This window comes from Atractosteus spatula, chromosome 10, assembly GCF_055471065.1.
Source record: "Atractosteus spatula isolate fAtrSpa1 chromosome 10, fAtrSpa1.hap1, whole genome shotgun sequence".
Lineage (NCBI taxonomy): Eukaryota > Metazoa > Chordata > Actinopteri > Semionotiformes > Lepisosteidae > Atractosteus > Atractosteus spatula.
In genome coordinates this window covers 9,728,479-9,750,351 of record NC_142715.1, presented here as the reverse complement: position 1 = coordinate 9,750,351, position 21,873 = coordinate 9,728,479, and the positions used below count along the sequence as shown (strand labels likewise).

General features: G+C 44.6%; 1 non-coding gene and 1 pseudogene across 1 annotated transcript; both read right to left on the bottom strand.

Moving 5' to 3' along the window:
- Positions 1-14,912: 14,912 nt before the first annotated feature.
- LOC148824877 (5S ribosomal RNA) lies at positions 14,913-15,031 on the bottom strand (annotated as a pseudogene).
- Positions 15,032-15,568: 537 nt separating this feature from the next.
- Positions 15,569-15,687, bottom strand: LOC148824876 (5S ribosomal RNA). Its single transcript, XR_016093349.1, has one exon. It is a non-coding gene; the product is annotated as a 5S ribosomal RNA (ribosomal RNA).
- Between the last annotated feature and the right edge of the window lie 6,186 nt (positions 15,688-21,873).

Genomic DNA, 21,873 nt, shown 5'->3' with positions numbered 1-21,873 from the left:
ACTGGGGAGAAATATCAAGGTTAGCTGCGAAAAGAGATCATTGCAGGACACGTATGCAAAATTGAAATTCACTACTACAATTTATTCTGAAATCATGAGAACCCCTAGTATTGCACCCAGACCAGAGGCCACTTCCATTGTGTGGCTCGTGAAGATAGTTTTGTGCACATAACTGAGGTATGCCAAAACAAAGAGTTAGAATCATGTTTCTTTCATACAGTATGCTCAATTTATTTTTTGGGTTTTTACTTTGAATGCATGGAGTGGGTTGTGGCCACTACCTAAATATGAATTGCCGGTTCAAAGGCTTGTGGCTACAAGTAATGAAATGTGAAGAGTACTGTACGCATTGTTGTAACAGAAGGAATAAGGTTCTTGATCCCGAGATGAAGTAAAACAGATTAGTTTATTGCATGCAAGGAACAATAAAGCCAAAGTCTTGTTTCCCGCAAGAAACAACAAAACCAAAGTATTGTTCCCCGTACTGGTACAAACTTTTGGGTTATATAGTGTCTTCTTCTCCGTTTCTGATGTCACTCGGTCTGATGGTAAAGAGGGGGGTTCATGGTATTTGGCCAGTTTACGATGTCCTGGCCAAATGGTCAGTTTAAGATTACACCCAGGGGGGTTCCTTGCTCGCATCTGCAATCCTTATCAGTTAACCCCCTTTCCTGCCATAAACCCCAGCTTGTGACTTAGAAGTCTAAACCGTATACAGAAAGGATTAAATTCAAACCCCCGTCTTCACATCTTTCTTCATTCCCCACTTATAAAATACAGCATACGTCAGTGTAGCCTATTTTATACATACAATGTCAGGGCAGATCTTTCCTTTCTAGGTGAACAGGTATGTATTGCCATGACATTTTACGTTCCACGGTTATAGCAAGATGTGATACATGTTTTTGTGCACGTGATGATTACAATTACACATATAAGCAAAACTATTCCTACAAATAAACACTGTAAAAAGGTTCCACCCCAGGCCCCAAACACAGACTTTACCCAAGACCCAATTCCCCAATTTTCAGTATAATAGTCCTGATATTTCTGTCCCTCATTGTAAATGTGTTGGGCCAGATCTGAGATGTGCTCAGAATTATCAGGAATATATGTGCAGCATTCAGTGCCAATTACTGCACAAGTTCCTCCTTGGGCCGCCAGTACATAATCTAAAGCTAGTCGGTTCTGCATGGCCACTGTTCTGAGGGCTACCATCTCATCATTAACAGCCTTCAGACTAGATGAGGTAGAATTTGCTAATTCCTCTAAAGTCGAGGCCATTTGAATTAACTCTTGACTCAGAAAGTTCATGCCAGCTTGTGGAAATATTATACCTAAATAATATTCCCAATCAGCCAATTTTCTTTGTGGTCTGTGGTTAGGTCCGAAGGGGCTGTGGGTTTGAACACGGATATGAGGAACCACATATCCTAAATAACATGAGCCAGACCACTGGGCTGGCAACCATGGGTAGGCTTGTTTTCCACAAATGAAGTATGTTCCGTTTGGCGCTCCCCATGCCTCTGAAAATAAGAAGCTTATACCGAATTGTGGGGTGTGCCGATCCCATCCTGGAATTTGGAAGGTAGAGGTGGATATATCTGCAGCGATGGTAAGGTTGCAACGACTCCATCCAACCAAGTGCAGACCATTAGTGTGCTGAAAACATATGTTTCCCTCACCTTCCTTATTTAGAGTCAGGTATGGTGGTGTATGGCTTCTGTTATACTTAGGAGCGTAAGAGCCTGTGAAACTCGTGGGCTCTAAGCCTCGCTCCTTTAGATATTGTAATGTTGTGCAAGTTAAAGTCGTGTTATGGCAACCCCCATAGTTTGTCATATTAAAATCTCCTATATTATCTCTCCAAATGATCATTCCTATGACTTCCTCGAGACGCCAAGGAATGGCCCTCATAGGAAGTCCTCCCTGTACATATTTGGGTAATGCGGCACACACCCAGCAGGCACTTTGGTTGGTTTTCTTAGCTGTCAGATAGGAGAGGCCTAAAAAGGAATTAATTCCATGTTCTCCTTTATGGGAGAGATGATCATTAATCCCTGTGGAACATAGTCCTACAGCAACAATTATCGTTATTAACAGAAATGATTTCATTCTGAGTCTGTAACTGGGGATGAGGCTCGTCGGCAGTGTGACGCGTGGATCCAGCGATCTTTTCCTTCCACTCGAACCGCAGACTCGGTTGTCAACAGGATCTGGTAGGGTCCGTCCCACCTGGGCTGGAGAACCTGTGAGGGAAATTTCCTGATCCACACCCACTCTCCTGGGATGAGGTCGTGCCCTCCTTCAGGTGGTGGTCCCCACGCCTCCAGGACCTGCTCGCGGGCTCCTTGGGTGGCCTCTGTCAGCAACTTGCAATACTGTAACAGAGAATCAGTTAGTATACTCAAGCCTACTCTGTCATGTCCTGGAGAGTCACTCAGTCTCATGGGACGCCCCGTGATCACCTCAAACGGGCTCAGCCCCACTATTCGATTTGTCCCAGCCCGGATGCTGCACAGTACGGCGGGCAATGCATCCACCCAGGGGATCCCTCCCAGGTGGTACTTTGTCAATTTAGCTTTCAAAGTTCGGTTCACCCATTCCACCATGCCGGAGGACTGCGGGTGATGAGGGCAATGCAGGTCCCATTTGATCCCTAGTAGGTCTGCCACCACCTGACACACTTTTCCAGTAAAATGTGTGCCCTGGTCTGAGTCTATGCGACACGGGAGTCCCCATCGGGGAATTACTTCTGTCACAAGATATTTGGCAGTTGTCTGCGCAGTCTCTCGTTTGACAGGGACAGGCTCCACCCATCTAGAAAACTGGTCCACCATCACTAGGAGGCCTGTTTTCCCTTTACAGGGTGGCAGTGAACAATAGTCTATTTGCCAGTGTCTAAAGGGCCCCTCGGGTGCAGGACGTCGAAGATTAGGAGCCCGAACCGGCGGTGCTCCAGAGGCTTTTTGGCACTCTCCACAGCGTTGTACCACATCAGCTGTGAAGGGTGTGAAGCCTGTGCCCACCCAGCTCTGAGCAAAGCGTCGAGTCATTTGGCTAACACCTGGGTGCCCTGTGGAGTGTATTTGCTGTGCCAGGTAGGGCATTAGTTGCTTGGGGCAGGCGGGTCTGCCTGTACGCTGGCACCTCCAGGTCCCATCCTTCTGCAGCCCCACATTGCGTTCCATCCAGGTCCATTTCTCAATCCTTGGGGCCTGGGCCTGGAGCTCGCTGAGCTGTTCCGTCCGGAGTGCCTGTATGTTCACTGTGCAAACTGAAATAATCTGAAGAGGTTTTTCTATAGACCACTCCTCCCATTGCCCCAGGGCAGCTTGACGTGCTGTCCAGTCTGCCAGCTTATTGCCCCTGGCCTCGGGAGTGTCCTCTCTGCTGTGGCCCTTACATTTGACTACAGCTACCTGCTTTGGGAGTTGGAGAGCCGCAAGCAGCTCAGACACCAGATCCGCATTCTTTACCGGAGTGCCAGCAGAGGTTAAAAAATCCCTATTACTCCATAATCTTCCAAAGTCATGGCATACTCCAAATGCGTATCGTGAGTCTGTGTATATTGTGGTGGTCTTGCCTTTTGCTAATTTACAGGCTTCCACCAAAGCTTTCAGTTCAGCTCGCTGTGCTGACGTGGGTACCTCAAATCTTCCCCCACATTGGATATCATGTTCTGTAGTCACAGCCCAACCCGCTTTCCTCTCCCCACTAGAATTTATGAATGAAGTTCCATCAGTGAAGAGGATGAGGTCTTCATTCCTTAGTGGTTGCTCGGCTATTTTGATGCCCTCATCTTCTCCCATTGCCCAAACATCACAGCTGTGTTCTAACATATAGGCTTCTGATGGGTCAGGTAACAATGTGGCTGGATTTAGAGCTCCTTCACATTCAATGGTAATATTTGGAGCCTCTAACAAGACCTGCCACTTGCTCCATCGTATCGCATTAACCTGACTGACCCGATTCAGGGACATGAGGGTGTGTACCGCATGTGGGCATCGAACAATCAGTTGTTGATCTAGCACTATGTTATTGACTGCCTGTACTGCTAGACAGACGGCCTGAACGGCTCGTAGACATGGTCCCCAGCCCCTGGCTACCTCGTCCAAGGATCCAGAGTAATACCCTACCGGGCGGTACCTACCCCCATGTTCCTGTGTTAGTACAGCTGTCCAAAATCCATTCTTTTCACTTACATAGACGTAGAATGGTTGATCTGTCTGAGGAAACCCCAATGCAGGAGCCTGTAACAGAGCTTGTTTTAAATCATTAAAAGCGTGTTCAGCTTCAGGACTCCAAGCAATAGGATCAAGGGACCTCCCTCCCCCCTTTAATAGGTCTGTAAGTGGTTTGGCCCTTTCAGAAAAAGCATCAACCCAATTTCTATTGAAATTGCACAGACCCAGAAATGATCGGAGCTCTCTCACCGTATTGGGACTAGGGTGTGTTCAGATTGCCTGGGCCCAATCTTCTGTCAATTCCCTTTTTCCCTGACTAATCTTCTGTCCCAAGTAAATTACGGTGTCTAGGCATAACTGTGCTTTGCTATAACTAGCCTTGTGTCCTTTTTTAACCAAATGGTCGAGAATAATTTGGAGGTCCTTCTTGTGGGTTTCCTCGTCAGGAGACGCGATTAAAATATCATCCACATATTGGATAACGACGGAGGACACTTGAGGCAACTTCCGGAGATGCCTCCGAAGTGCCATGTGATACACGGTGGGGCTGTTATGAAACCCCTGTGGTAACCTGGTCCAAGTATATTGTTCTCCATCTACAACAAAAGCGAACCAATCTTGTACCTCTGGATGTAGAGGAACAGACCAGAACCCATTAGCCATGTCAATTACTGAAAACACCTGGTGCTCAGGGGTCAGTAGTTGAAAAATAGCAGAGGGGTCTGCTACCAAGGGGGTGAGACGGTTGAGTTTTGAGTAATCAACTGTGAATCGCCATGCTCCGCTGGCTTTCTTTACAGGCCATATTGGACTGTTGCTTCTACTATGTGTTTTTCGTACAATGCCTTGAGCCAATAGTTTTTGTATTACTGGTCGAACCCCTTCCTCCGCCTCTTTGTTGATTTTATATGGCTTTGTGTATGGCGGGGATTTCCCAGTAAATGTGGCGGGTTCCATATCCAGAAGCCCGCATTTGTCCTTATCCATAGTCCAGATTGAATGCCCTTCAGGCAGAATCAGGGCGATTCTCGGGTCTCAACGTCCTTTAAATCCTGCTACTTAATGCTTTGCTCTTTTATTATGAGGTGTGTTTATGTTAGTGTCGTGCGTGTGTATATGTATTTCACAAACAAGGAAAACACCAAAAAACATATATATATATATCTCTTCTACTTCTGTTTCCTTTAAAACAAAAAACCACGCCACGCCAATATGGCACGATCAAGGCGTAGCTAATCTCAGGACCCCGGGCGCAATTAAGGCCCACACCAATCCTGGATTATACGTGCACTTAATGCACCACTCAGCTCCAGAACCCCGGGCGCAATTAAGGCCCACACCGATCCTGAGCCTCAGAACTCCGGGCGCAATTAAGGCCCACACCAGTCCTGACCTTCAGAACTCCGGGCGCAATTAAGGCCCACACCAGTCCTGAACTATGTGCATTTAATGCACCACTTGCTCCAGAACCCCGGGCGCAATTAAGGCCCACACCGATCCTGAGCCTCAGAACTCCGGGCGCAATTAAGGCCCACACCAGTCCTGAACTTCGTGGTAAAGGTCCAAAACCCATTCGAAAACTCCACGCGCAATTAAGGCATACACCAGCTTCGAACGCCTGTACACAATACCGTGGACCGCCTGCCAGACCAAATTCTGGGCTTACAGCAAACAACCCATTACATACACCGGTGTCTTCCCCGGGCCAGAGGAATTCAGGAACTCACGTTTACTCTGTCATCTCGGGCAATTCTTGCAGGGAGCTGAGACTTCCCAATCGGTCAGAGAGAGTCGGGACTTTTAAATAAAAGAGCAGTCCTTACCTCTTAGTAATGTGCGCGCTGACCGTCTCTCCTGCCGATGGGAAGTTCTGCGCCTTCTGGAGCATCCGCCGACTACGCCAAATTTGTTGTAACAGAAGAAATAAGGTTTTTGATCCCGAGATGAAGTAAAACAGATGAGTTTATTGCATGCAAGGAACAATAAAGCCAAAGTCTTGTTTCCCGCAAGAAACAACAAAACCGAAGTATTGTTCCCCGTACTGGTACAAACTTTTGGGTTATATAGTGTCTTCTTCTCCGTTTCTGACGTCACTCGGTCTGATGGTAAAGAGGGGGGTTCATGGTATTTGGCCAGTTTACGATGTCTGGCCAAATGGTCAGTTTAAGATTACACCCAGGGGGGTTCCTAGCTTGCATCTGCAATCCTTATTAGTTAACCCCCTTTCCTGCCATAAACCCCAGCTTGTGACTTAGAAGTCTAAACCGTATACAGAAAGGATTAAATTCAAACACCCGTCTTCACATCTTTCTTCATTATTAACATGGATTTTAATTGGCTTCTATGAAAATTGGCCATGGTGTGAGTGAGTCCTGTGATGGACTGGTGTCACATTATGGGTGATACAGTACTTTGCATCCACTGCTTGCCAGGATGGTTCCAGTTCTACCACAACCCTGAATTGAGTGGATGGGTATATCAATGTAGCCATCAACTTGCATGTTCCTCTTCTTCACTCAATGCAAAGGAAGCCAGCTGTTGTTTGAGGTTTTGTGCTCTTTAACAGGAATTATGACCATTTTCGTGCCCACTTGTTGAAACAACACTTTCTTTGCACCCATTCCTCAACCTGTAATAGCGAGAAAATAAAAATGAATACACCAAACTGTAAAAATCCTATATATGTAATTTCTTACTTTTGTTGTATGAAAGTATTCTTACTGTCATGTTCTTTACCACCCCTGGGTGCTACAGGTGCTTCAGCTGGAGAAAGGCCTGCAGGAAATACAGTACAAGAAGCTGCTCAGGCAAGGTGATGTCTTGCCCAGTCTGTGCAACACATCTCTCTTTGCAACCATCAACACCTTCCAGCATTCCTTCGTACTTGGTTCTGGACTCTGCAACTGTCTATATCTGTGGGAGAAATTAATACTCATCAACTTTTTTTGTATTCAAATTAAAAGTACAACTGAAAGAAGTTTTAAAATGAAAATGACCTATTTTTAGTAATCTCTTGGCAACATTCTTACTGTTCTTCTTCTGAATATCCTTTAGGATTCTTTGGAAGTTGATGATGAGGTTAGCCAGGCTGGGATCCTCTACTTTCACACTGATATCATTTAGGATGTAGCCCGGAAAATGGTTTATGTTCTTAATATAATTAGCAATGATTTGGTGAGACAGTCCAGTGGTCTTCATTTGGTTACAATAATTGTTGTTTTGGATAGGCCCTTTACAAAGTTTAAGGAAGATGCAGATGGATCCATAAAAAGAGGAATCTGGAAACATTTTCTACCTGACAAATGTAGAGTCACTATGTTTATGGCTGAGATTTCACATGGGTGAATTTTAAGCTAAGGAGAAAAACATGTGCTATGGAAATATCACTGCTCAATTTTAAATGCCTTTAAAAATAAATACCTCCTGAGAGCAATCTGCCACTCCAAGATCCTTGGTAAGGTCCTGTTTAAACCCAGCCAGGTGAGGAGCATCCAGGGAGTGAATTCTGTCCAGTCCAGCCTGGGTCACCGTCTTCCTGAGAGCCTGCTGATGGCTTTATAAGAACTGGGGGGACAGTAGGAATACAAAATACACATTTAAACATTTTTACTTCTAAGACAAACTACAATACAAGTATAAAACAAAAGATACATTTGGAAAAAATAGAAAGTTCTCCAGAACTCACATCTTCCCCTTCCTCTTCCACTTCAGTCTCTGGCATCTCTTCCTCCTCGACAGCAGCCTCTTGCTCAGGGCATCTGGACCACTGGTATATCATTTTAACATACCCTTACATAAAGGTAAAGGTTAGAAATGAAACAGAAGAACCCTTATAAATTATAAATATCTTACCTTGCTGATGTGTCCTCAGGATTCCACATAAAACAGTCCATGGACTCCGCCAGTCTCACATTCTCACCACACATGAGCCCTATGCTCTTGCAATCCCCGACCTGCCCATTCCTCAGGTGATTCAACAAGTCCTTCCTGGCCTGGAGAAGGACCTTGCTGATGTCCTCTGCTGAGGCTCATTTCATACACACCCTCTTTAGGTGAAGAGGAAACTGGTCAAATGTCTTCAGGCAGGTCTTGCACACCAGAGGAATCCTCATGGGTCTCTTTTGAAAATAAATAACTTTTGTGTAAAGGAACAAGTCAAGACTGTTTCAGTTTCTTAACCGAGCCTTAATTTTCTCTCCAATAGCTTCACCATATTGTTTATTGTATTTTTATCAGAATTATACCTTGCTCTAAAATAATGACTTTATAAAACAACTTAACTCTTACTTGGTCTTGTTCGCAGTCTTTCCAGTAGAAGTCGTTGTAGAATTTAAAAACTGCTGTGATAATTTGGTCTGCCCGAGTGTCCTTCCCTAACCCAGTATTGATAGCTTGTGTACTGTAGGGTCCAAAGGTGGTGTTCTGCAATTTCCTCCCATAATGTTTCTTTGATCAGTTGGAAGCAAGTGTGAAAGCTTCCTCCCAGTGGGGAAGCTCAAGATCCTCTAGTTGTATGACAGATTTTGCTCTTCGAGGATCTGCAGTGTGGTGTGAAGCCAATTTTTGGCATTGCTTACCAGCTCCAAATATGTGAGTTTGGGTGGCTTGGCAGGTTTTATGAGTTCCTCGGTCTTCCGTCGTAGGCTGGCGGGTGCTCGGTTCTCCCGTCCAATAAAACTGCTGTGTTTTGTAAATGGTGGACTGTTTGGATCATTTTGTAGATGATCCTGGTTCCTTGTTGGAAGGTATCCTGTCTGTTTGACATGTTTGTTGTGTAGGCAGTGTGGAGGGTGACCGTACGGTTGCGTGCGTTGTCAACTCTGGATTGATCCATACTTACCATTTAAATGCCTAAAGCTTCGTTGACACCATTAGGTTTCCACTGTTAGGCAGCTTTACCTCTGTAGAATCTGTGGCTCCATAGGAAGACAATCTTGCCTTTCTGTGTGTCGCTATGTTTCTGCCTGGGTCTTCTTCAGGCATTGTTCTGGAACACTGTGTCCATGCTGGCCTGTTTTTATCCTGTTTTGTAAGGGGCAGTGTGTTGTAGTTCCTCCTAGGGGGCTAGTTTGTATCCTATGGTCTGTGTTCCTTCTGTACGTTTCTGTATGAGTAGGTGCAGTTTCAGTTGGTGAATGGGTTTCTGCTTTCCCTGGTGGGGATTATGCATGGACCATTAACATCTCAATAGGCAATCAGGGTCCTCCCTAGTAGGACTGTGCAAGCTGTGCGAGTTTCCATAGCTGATTGGTTTCAGTTATTCTTCTGTTTGTTGCGTGTTAGTATGGTGAAGAGTTCCAGTCCCTGTAGGATCTGGCTAGTTAGGAGAGGGGAACAAAGCTCCTTCTCCCAGATTTTATCCGAGAGGGGACCATCTGGGACAAGGAGAGCACTCTCCTTCCAACGACTAAAACCCTCCCGGTTTTTCTGATGTTCAGGTCTTGTGTAAAGATAGTAATAAGTCTTTTGATCCACTCCCTTTCCTTTTTCTTTCTTTCAATCTCTGTCCAGTTGGGGTTGCTTTCCAGTCCCGTGGTTCCTGATGTACCTGTGTTGTGTCAGCTGGGTTCGGATGGAGTTACCCGTTCCCCCCACATAGGTCACCCCGCACTTTTTGCACTGGATGCTGTAGATGGCGTTATTGATGTTTTCTGAGAGTGCCCTTTGCAACTGGAAGATTTCTTTAGTTTCTTTGTTTTGGATCATTGTTTTCTGTTATGAAATGTTTGGCTCTTGGTGTATATGATCTGTTTTGTACAGGTTTTAGCTTGCTTTGGACTAATTAATGCTGAAGGTTTTTGTTTTTTTCTGTGTGCAGATATGATTTTGTGCTCCCTTAGTATGTTTGTGTTTTCTAATATCATGGTTTTTGGTTGTTTTTTATGCTGAGTTGAGAATATGATGTGTTGAGGGGTATTTTTCTGTCATCTGGAGTTTTTCTATTTAGAAATGTTTGTACCACATTTTTGAGGAAACTTTGTGTGTATCTTCTCTGGCATAAAGCTTGGAAGAGTGTGTATTTGGCTTCCTCAAAGTCTTGTTGTTGTGTACAGATTTTGTGGAAGTGTAGGAGTTGTGATTTTACCAGTCCTTTTAAAGTATGTTTTGGGTGGAAGCTATCCTTGTGCAGTAAGCCGTGTGAATGTGTCTTTGAAAAATACCTTGATGTCCAGTTTGTCTGTGTTGTTGAAGGAAGAAACCTTGTATGTGATGGTGTCTAGGAAGTCTATCAGGCTACCATGCTTGGTGTATTTGAGTTTAATGGACCTGTGGTGTGTGTTGAGGGTGTTAATGATTTCTTGTAAGGCTTGATATGTGCTGCCTATATGTTTATTTTTTATATCTTTGCCCTGGGATGGACTGGTGTCCTTTCCAGAGTGTAGCCTGCCATGTGTCTATTTCTTGCCACGTTTTAAAGTGGAGTTACAATCTTACTATTTTTACAGTTTTAAATTGACATTTACAAATGTATATTGAAGCAGCTACCCACCTGAACTAAACTATGGCAGCATGTGTAGTCTGCAAAGGAACAAGTAATAGGTTTATTCCATACTGAAAAGAGAAGAGAGAAAACTCAATGTTTCGGCTGTGAAGCCTTCTTCAGGTGTGAGAAAGACAGGGCAGATTACAAAGATTAAATAGCACAGAAGAACAAAAGCTGGGAGAGGGGAGGAGGCAGGAGCAGCAGAGAGGCCACACAGGAAGTGCAAAATGGAGAGAGGTGAAGAAAGGTGTGAAGTCAAAACCTGCAAGAGAATAGAGAAGATTACATTAAAATAAGTCAGTCATTGAGAGATCCTGGCTATTTGAGGTGAAAAGAAAAACTATGGGCTTGGAGAAATCTTTAACCTTCCCAGCCCTAATATGTTCTCTGAAGCATTCTCCTAGTCTCCTTTCGGTTTCCCAAATGTAGATAGCTGGGCATTTTTTGCAAGAGATACAGTAAATGAGATACAGGATGTTGTTAGGGTTATCTGGAATTGTCCTGTGATGCCCTGAATGTCATTAGATATGTATTTGCCAGTGATGCAGCGAGTGCTATTGCAGGGGAAGGTGCTGAGTGTGAGGGAGCTGTGAACAAGAAGCTTATGTGGTGGTCAGCGATAAGAGATGATTGGGCGGTCGGAAAAAAGAGTACCAATGGAGGGATCGTCCTGTAAAATGTAGTCATTGTTAATGATGGTCCTGGGGATAGAAATTGGGTTAGGGTGGTAGGGAAGCACCGAGGGAATGCAGTTGTGAGACTGGGAGTTCCTGATTGAGTTGATGATCCGAGGGCTGTTTTTGGCCCGGGAGTAGAATAAAGCGACACCTTTCATCAAACATTTTGACAGGTACCACGCCCCCTTTTTCAGCCAATGGGAGGCCGCCATGGGCAGATGTCCTGCCCCCTTATCGGCCAATGGTGCAATGTTATGGGCGGATGTCCCGCCCCCTCGAGAGCCAATGGTGTGTCATAATGAGTGTTGTTGTCCCGCCTTCCACCCCTAGCAGCCCCAGGCCTCAGGGTCCAAATGCCCACCACCGCATCCCCTTCGATTTATAAATAAGTGTGTGAAAGAGCGTATTAGCAACGAGGGATGGAAGGTGATCATGTCTGCTGCAGGTTTGAATGCAATCTATTATAACCCTAGGGAATCGGCGGTGTGGGAAGTCTGGTGAGTGCCGCGAGTTTCTGGGATGTGAGCGCACGCACGCACGCACACACGCACACTGACTGACTGACTGACTGAGTAAAGTGTCACAGAAAGAACTCGCAGGACAAATAGCATGTGAAATGTGAACCACTTTATTTCATCAGTAGGTTTTAAATTACAGAAACATCCCAGTATACACTTTTAAACTTTTCACACACATTACAGACTACTGCTTGCAATCGCCAATTAAATGTTGGTGCAGAAAATTAGTTGTAGCTATCGCCCCAACATTGTTCAGAAACTCAGCAGCATCTGAAAAAGCATTCATAACGCCCTTTCTCTCGCCATTTCTATAGCCGTGAACACCGAACTGGGCGACCCTAACAGAGCAAATAAATTAGCCTGAGTGATCAGAGGGACGGTGTTACCACAGGTTCTATGTAAAATACGTTGTAGTTTTGGAATACACACCGCTGAATCCGCCAGGCTTCAGTTTCTGATCTGAAAACATCAGAATCGCAGTAATTTCACTCATGTTCTTTACATGCACATCTATCTCTTTAACAAATTCAAGGACATTAGCATTCAGTTAATTGATTTTTATTTCAAGCTTTGCAGAAAGAAGAGTGTAAAGCACTTTTTGTAAGAATTCTTACATATACATTCGAAATTTTTCATTCTTCTCACGATGGCACACCTGTGTCTGTAAAACAGAGTGAAAGCTCTATTCACATTGCGAGTATTTCACAGCCCTGGTTTTACATAGATCTTTTTTCTTTTCTGTAAAAATAAGTATAAATAAGTATAAAATAAGTTTTGCAATGCACCAAAAGTCACGTGTAGTATTTTTCCATCTACCTCTACAAGTAAGGAGCGTACATACTCATATGGCGAGCGGTCGTCAATTATTTTTCTCAGCAAGTGCTTTATACTCCGCTCAGTATCATCTGTAAAAGTATAGGCACCCAGGCCACTGGCGATGTACAGAACAGCCGATAAAATTCGGGCTAAACTGAGACACTTATAAATTTCTAATGCGGCAAACAACACATCTTTGTACTGTAACATGACCAGGGGAAGGGTCATTCATAACAGGTATTTTCGGAATGACCTACTTAAAATACTAGATATGGACCTTAGCAAAATGGCTGCCAAAAAGAATCAGCTGACCGGTACATGGAAAGGGTCTACCCTGAGAAACAATGAGACACAGCTGAGCCGCATCAGGAACCGAAATATAAGTGCCCCGGAGGCAGTGAACAGGGCGGAAGCCGATAAGGTGAATGCGGTTTGGAGGAAAAGAGAGGAAAGAGGTGTATGTTAAAGATCGGGCTAAAGAATAACGGACTACTGAAAGGAGAAAAGGTTTATGGTTTTTGGATTACGGACACTGGATAAGGATAAGGATACATCGCGGATTGGCTTTATTACGGACTTTTGGAACTCGGATCGGATCAGGATTAAGGGAACGGATTACGGGCTGTATTTGGAAGATAGTTGGAGGAAGAAAAGCCACGAAACTCAGGAAAGAAAAGTGTGGTGTGAGTACTACTTTCATTTACATAAACTTTCCCCCAGAGACACCACAGTACCCATCCGCGCACCCGACAACTAGGCATGTGTGACCCCGTTGACCTGGATGATTAATCAAACGGGCCGCGCATTCGTCAACCACAACCCCCTTTAAACAATGGTTGAAGGTGCAACATACCACCGACTTTACAATCTGATCCATAGCATCGGGCTCATTAGAGCCATCGTTAGCTAAACTAGGTTGAACATCATCATTAATCACATTTTGGCGAACACACATGAACAGACACGAAACATTCAAGCTTGATGGTAGTTTGAAGATTGATGCGTCGACCTCTTCGTTATTCTATTAAAGGAAAAAAGAAAAGGAAGGCTTAACAAAATAAATAGGCATGCTTTTTACCTAAAATATTTACAATTGTAATGCCTCTTTTGTGTTAGAGTTTTTCGTTTGCTTCGAACTTGCTGTGGTTTAATATTTACCATTTGTAGCAACTCTTCATCAGTCGTTGACGGACCCCCAACACCTGAATCACCGTCAGAGTTCACATGACAGCCACTGTCACACACCACTGAGTGCTGGGTCAGCTTTTGCTAAAAAGAAGACAAAGTGTTGAAAACGAAATACGCTAAACGCAGATTGAAACGACAATTCCACTATCAGAAAAAATATTTTAGCAACCTACTTCTTCAGTTTGCATAGCAGAGGAATCCGATGATTCACTACTCAAAGAAGCCATCTTCGCAGCAGTCAATATCGGGGCCTGACAGCTCAGGTGTCACACTTCAAAACCAGCAAGTCGGCTAATTTAAGCATAAACTCCAAATTTATAACCATGCCTACATAGCTCAAGACATTTTTCAAATGGTTGTGATGTTTTAGAACGCCCCACCATATCCCCCCGCCCCAAAATCACACGTGTTTTATCGAGAGTGAAAAGTAATCTCTTTGAATTAAAATATATAAGCTTATTTCAATGACAAATTCTCAACAACTTTTCAAAAGTTTGAAATGATTTTCCACGTACCGTGAACGTAAAGTCTTTAAACCTTAAAAATATTAACATGCAACCCAAGCCTCAAATGATGTATTTCTCTAGAAAAGAAATTACATTGAATCAAAAAATGTAAAACTTATTTTATCTTTTGAGAAGAGCGTTGTAGGGCAGGTTTTTATATTTTAGTGGATAGGTCATAAAAGTGTTAAAATAATTGAATAAGACACATTTAGCAGCGATAAATTATAAGCACGAGCAAAAATTGATATTTATAACGCTTATAGATTTTAACAATATAACAGACTTTACTAAAATGTTTACTTTTAAATTAAATATTACATCAGAACATGTCCACACCCAGGCACCTGTCGTTAAAGGTTATGGGATGTAGAGATACAGTATATAAGGTTCATGATGAGAATAAAAAACGCTCACGCTAATACACAAGCACCCGTGTCTCGCCAAAGCTCACAAATAAACAGACGGACAAGCCGCACTGCACGTGTGAACAGGGGAATGAGCGAGCGAGCAGGGATAGGGCGCCTCCTCCGCTTAAAAGCTTACAGCACCTGGTATTCCCAGGCAGTCTCCCATCCAAGTACTAACCAGGCCCATCCCTGTTTAGCTTCCGAGATCAGACGAGATCAGGCGTGCTCAAGGGGGTGTGGCCGTAAGCAAGAGGAAGGCTCGCTGGCACCCTTCTTATAGAGAGGACAGCTCCGTCACCTCTTTTACGACGCTGCTTTTTTTCCCTTGCGTTTTTCTCTTCTTCCCACGTTCTCTCACTTCACTGCCTTCGTCCCCGCTCTATTTCACTTCAGCCTTTCACTCTTGCTTCCTTCCAATGAGGACGGAGCTGCGGGAGAAAGGGCGCTATAGAGGATCGCTGTGGAGAGCTGCTGCTGTGCTTTGACATCTGAGCTCTGTGGAAAACGATCTCAATACAATTCTGAAAAACGCGACTCCCCGAACGCCAGCCGAACAAGTCTCCACAGCCGAAGCGCTGTGTCTCTTTTCAGCTGGCGATAAACCTTTCCTCGATCCTTTGCGGACTTGTAAAACTGTTCATGATCAGAATAAAAAACGCTCACGCTAATACACAAGCACCCGTGTCTCGCCAAAGCTGACAAATAAACAGACGGACAAGCCGCACTGCACGTGTGAACAGGGGAATGAGCGAGCGAGCGGGGATAGGGCGCCTCCTGCGCTTAAAAGCTTACAGCACCTGGTATTCCCAGGCGGTCTCCCATCCAAGTACTAACCAGGCCCATCCCTGTTTAGCTTCCGAGATCAGACGAGATCAGGCGTGCTCAAGGGGGTGTGGCCGTAAGCAAAAGCAGGGTTCGCTGGCACCCTTCTTTTAGAGAGGACAGCTCCGTCACCTCTTTTACGACGCTGCTTTTTTTCCCTTGTGTTTTTCTCTTCTTCCCACGTTCTCTCTCTTCACTGCCTTCGTCCCCGCTCTATTTCACTTCAGTCTTTCACTTGTAGCGGCAATGCTTGTTAATAAGACAGAATTAAGTGTTGCTGTGCTTTTCCAAATGAGGCCCCATCTCTCTGTTCATCTCTGTGGTGCAGCCACAGAGAAACTATTCATGCAGGCTGATTTAAAGATGTTTTCTTTTGTTAAGGGACAGCTCCCAAATGGGGATGCACTTAGCTAAGCCTGGCTATCATGATCAATGGTCATCCATTGGCGCCTATCTGTCTAGGGAGTGCCAGATGGACATCTGGACTGCATTCCTAGGTGTCAGGAGTAAGTGACTCATATCTCACCTTGATCAACCAATCAGGGACTGGTAGGGCCGGGTAACCCACGTGGGACTCTGATGCCCATGGAACTTTCAGCCAATGAACGAGCTGAAGTTCCTCCAGGTAAAAACAGGCAACACAGAGGGCCTGAGACACTATTTCGGACAATTCTAAAGGGAATTCAAAGGAGAATTCCAGGGCAGGACAGCCCAGGAGCAGAAGGCTCCAAAGGGCAGGACATTCTCGCAGCGCGCCTCCTGACCATCCTGAGACTCAGCCCGGACACCCACGGAACGGCCAGTGTGTCCGAGTGCCATAACTTTCCCCTGCTCTAAGAGTCTAGAGCGGAGGTTGCCAGAGAGTAACCAGAGGATCCACCCGAGGTTAGCATCAGCAGCAAAACTCGTGAACAGGTCGGAACTGTGGACAGCTGAATCACTATTCAGAACTATCTCTTCATCAGGAACGAACTGGTCCTCTTCCTGACCTGCTGGGACCCACAGTCATCTTTTCTCCTGTGCGCAAACTTTGCTAGTTAAAGCCAACACTAACTAGCCGGTCAGTGAGCATCAGCAGCGCACTGTCGCAAGCCGCACAGCACAGCCTGGCACGGAGCCAGAGAGCGCGGATTGGACAGTTTAGAAGCCTGCAACTGTTTCTTTGAGCCCGCAGGAGATCTGAATCCCCAGAGATTGGATGAGTATTCAACTTCAATGCATTACAGCTCGAGAATTTAATTGTTATCCCAACCAGTTGATATCAATTTAATTCCAATGAGTTATGTACTAAGAGTTCTGTACTTGTTTTCAGTATCTAATGTAGAAGTTGTAACCAAGTTCACTTTATGAAACGGTCTAAATGAATGATTCTCTTGATATATGTAACTCTTGGTAACTGACTGAATATATGCCTTTTGTATTCTGATAACCCTCTTGATAAGATCTATTAGGTTTATATGCATATTCTATGTATTAATAAATGTATCCTCGTGTATAAGTACCTGAGTGTGTGCGTTGTTTGAGTTATATCGCATGGTTGGATTCTAAAGCCATCAAAAGAATCAATTTTGTGATTTACAGCTACAATTAATAATTGTCCCAGTAAATGCCCAAACCCTACAGAACTGGTGCCTTCAGAGAGCACACTACACCTGATTGTTCCTTAGGCTGGGACAGCAGATCATAATATGCTCTCTTAATATTGAGAGACTGGCTCACTCCTGTCTGTTCCTCAGGGTGGGACAGGAGATCACACACTGTATTATTATTATTGAGAGACGGGCTGACTGTCTGTTCCTCAGGCTGGGACAGTGGATCACACACTATTATTATTATAACTGAGAGACAGGCTTACTTTCAATTCCCCAGACTGGGACAGAAGATCACACACTGTATTATTACTGAGAGAAAGGCTCACTGTCTGTTCCTTATGCTGGGACAGTAGATCACACTGTATTATTATTATTGAGAGACAGGCTCACTGTTCCTCAGGCTGGGACAGGAGATCACACTGTATTATTATTATTGAGAGACAAGCTCACTGTTCCTCAGGCTGGGACAGTAGATCACACACTGTATTATTATTATCGAGAGACCTGCTCTTTCCTGATTGTTCCTTAGGCTGGGATAGCAGATCATAATATGCTTTATTATTATTGAGAGACTGGCTCACTCCTGTCTGTTCCTCAGGTTTTGACAGGAGATCACACAATGTAATATTATTATTGAGAGACAGGCTGACTGTTTGTTCCTCAGGCTGGGACAGAAGATCACACACTGTATTATTACTGAGAGACAGGCTCACTGTCTGTTGCTCAGACTGGGACAGGAGATCATACAGTTTATTAATATTATTGTTGAGAGACATGCTCACTGTCTGTTCCTCTACCTGGGGCAGGAAATGACACACTGTATTATTAGTTTTGAGAGACAGGCTCAGTGTTCCCCAGGCTGGGACAGGAGATCACACACTGGATTATTATTATTGAGAGACAGGATCACTGTCTGTTCCTCAGGCTAAGACAGGAGATCACACACTGGACTAATATTATTGAGAGACAGGTTTACTGTCTGTTCCCCAGGCTGGGACAGGAGATCACACACTGTATTTTTATTATTGAGAGACAGGCTCACTGTTCCTCAGGCTGGGACAGGACATCCCACACTGGATTATTATTATTGAGAGACAGGATCACCGTCTGTTCCTCAGGCAGGAGGTCACACACTGTTCTATTATTATTGAAAGACATGCTCACTGTTTGTTCCTCAGACTGGGACAGGAGATCACACTGTATTATTATTTATGAGAGTCTGGCTCACTGTTCCCCAGGCTGGGACAGGAGGTCACACACTGTATTATAATTATTGAGAGACAGGCTTACTGTCTTTTCCTCAGGCTGGAACAGGAAGTCACACACTGTATTATTATTATTGAGAGACAGGCTCACTGTCTGTTCCTCAGGCTGGGACAGGAGATCACACAGTTTATTCATATTATTGTTGAGAGACATGCTCACTGTCTGTTCCTCAGGCTGGGACAGGAGGTCACACACTGTATTATTATTATTATTGAGAGACAAGTTCACTGTCTGTTCCTCAGGCTGGGACAGGAGATCACACACTGTATTATTATTATTGAGAGGTAGGCTCACTGTCTCTTCTTTTGGGCTGGGACAGGAGATCACACACTGTATTATTATTACTGAGAGAGAGGTTCACTGTCTCTTTCTCAGGCTCGGACAGGAGGTCACACACTGTATTATTATTATTATTGAGAGACAGGTTCACTGTCTGTTCCTCAGGCTGGGACAGGAGATCACACACTGTATTATTATTATTGAGAGACAAGCTCACTGTTCCTCAGGCTGGTACAGAAGATCACACTGTATTATTATTATTGACAGATTAACTCACTGTTCCTCAGGCTGAGACAGTAGATCACACTGTATTATAATTATTGAGAGTCTGACTCACTGTTTCCCAGGCTGGGACAGGAGATCACACACTGTATTATTATTATTATGAGTCTGGCTCACTGTTCCCCAGGCTGGGACAGGAAATCACACACTGTATTATTATTATTGAGAGACAGGCTCACTGTCTGTTCCTCAGGCTGGGGCAGGATATCACACACTGTATTATTAGTATTGAGAGACAGCCTCTGTGTTCCCCAGGCTGGGACAGGAGATCACACACTGTATTATTAGTATTGAGAGACAGGCTCACTGTTCCTCTGGCTGGGACTGGAGATCACACACTGTTCTTTTATTATTGAGAGACATGCTCACTGTTTGTTCCTCAGGCTGGGACAGGAAGTCACACACTGTATTATTATTATTGAGAGACAGGCTCACTGTCTGTTCCTCAGGCTGGGACAGGAAGTCACACACTGTATTATTATTATTGAGAGACATGCTCACTGTTTGTTCCTCAGACTGGGACAGGACATTCCACACTGGATTATTATTATTGAGAGACAGGTTCACTGTCTGTTCCTCAGGCTGGGACAGGAGATCTCACACTGTATTATTATTATTGAGAGACAGGTTCACTGTCTGTTCCTCAGGCTGGGACAGGAAATCACACACTGTATTATTATTAATGAGAGACAGGCCCTCTGTTCCTCAGGCTGGGACAAGAGATCACACTGTATTATTATTCTTGAGAGACAAGCTCACTGTTCCTCAGGCTGGGACAGGAGATGACACACTGTATTATTATTATTGAGAGACAGGCTTACTGTCTTTTCCACAGGCTGGGACAGGAAGTCACACACTGAATTATTAATATTGAGAGACAAGCTCACTGTCTGTTCCTCAGGCTGGGACAGGAGATCACACACTGTATTATTATTATCGAGAGACCTGCTCTTTCCTGACTGTTCCTTAGGCTGTTACAGGAGATCATAATCTGCTTTATTATTATTGAGAGACTGGCTCACTCCTGTGTGTTCCTCAGGTTGGGACAGGAGATCACACACTGTATTATTATTGAGAGACATGCTCACTGTCTGTTCCTCAGGCTGGGACAGGAGGTCACACACTGTATTATGATTATTATTGAGAGACAGGTTCACTGTCTGTTCCTCAGGCTGGGACAGGAGATCACACACTGAATTATTATTATTGAGAGACAGGCTCACAGTTCCTCAGGCTGGGACAGGAGATCACACTGTATTATTATTATTGAGAGACAAGCTCACTGTTCCTCAGGCTGGGACAGGAGATCACACTGTATTATTATTATTGAGAGTCTGGCTCACTGTTCCCCAAGCTGGGACAGGAGGTCACACACTGTATTATTATTATTGAGAGACAGGCTCACTGTCTGTTCCATTGGCTGGGGCAGGGAATCACACACTGTATTATTAGTATTGAGAGACAGGCTCAGTGTTCCCCAGGCTGGGACAGGAGATCACACACTTTATTATTATTATTGAGAGACAGGCTCACTGTTTGTTCCTCAGACTGCGATAGGAGATCCCCCACTTGATTATTATTATTGAGAGACAGGCTCGCTGTCTGCTCCTCAGGCTGGGACAGGAGATCACACACTGTTGTAGTGTGCTCTCACGAGGCACCAGTTCGGTAGGGGTTTGTGCATTTACTGGGACAATTATTAATTGTGGCAGTAAATCACAAAATTGATTCTTTTAATGGTCTTAGAATCCAACCATGCGATATAACTCAAACAACGCACACACAGGTACTAATACACGAGGATACATTTATTAATATATAGAATATGCATGTAAACCTAACAGATCTTATCGTAAGGGTTATCAGAATACAAAAGATATAAATTCATTCAGTTACAAAGAGTTACACTTATCAAGAGGACATACGTTCGGTATATCATTCATTTAGACCGTTTCGTAATTGAACTTGTTTACAACTCCTACATTAGATACTCAAAACAAGTACAAAACCCTAAGGAAATAAATTGATATCAACTGGTTGGGATAACAATTGAATTCTCGAGCAGTAATGCAGTGAAGTTGAATACTCACTGCCGGTGGGCCTGTTTTCCCACTGTTTCCGTAGTGTAGTGGTTATCATGTTTGCCTCCCACGTGAAAGATCTCTGGTTCGAAATCGGGTGGAAACAGGCCAGTTTCATTTGTCGCTACGCACACTGTTTGGGGATTCACCTAGCGCTCGAAAGTGCACAACGTGCGAGAGGAGGGGGCGCCTGTTTCCAACCAAAGACTTCTCGTGTGTGAGACGAATTGATCATCGCTGCAGCTCGGAAAGCTGCAGGAGGTGGGAGGGTGACTCTGGTAGACATGGCTGACCTTCGGCAATAGGATTTATACTCTCCAAGATGATATTTGCACTTTCTGGAGAGGCGATTTTCTCCACTTCAGTAGCCCAATTTCGTCGATTGCGTGGAGAGGGCTGTAGAATGTGGTGCCGCCTTTCCTGCTACGTCCATGACAGGCGTGCTGGTCTCTGGAGAGAGAGCACGGTCCATCAGCGCACTCCAATAAAGGCACTGGAAGCAGCTGAATCGCATTGGCGAAGCTCAGGACTGGGGCGCTGGGCACAGTTTCTCACTGTTTCTGTAGTGTAGTGGTTATCACGTTCGCCTCACACGCGAAAAGTCCCCGGTTTGAAACCGGGTGGAAACAGACCAGCTTCTTTTGTCGCCACGCACAAAAGGGGATTGGGGATTCGCCTAGCGCTGTGATCGAACAGACCCACTCACCTCTTAGTGTGGCGGGATCTGCACAGTGTATGTCGCAGCGCATCCTGCTTTCACTTCAATGC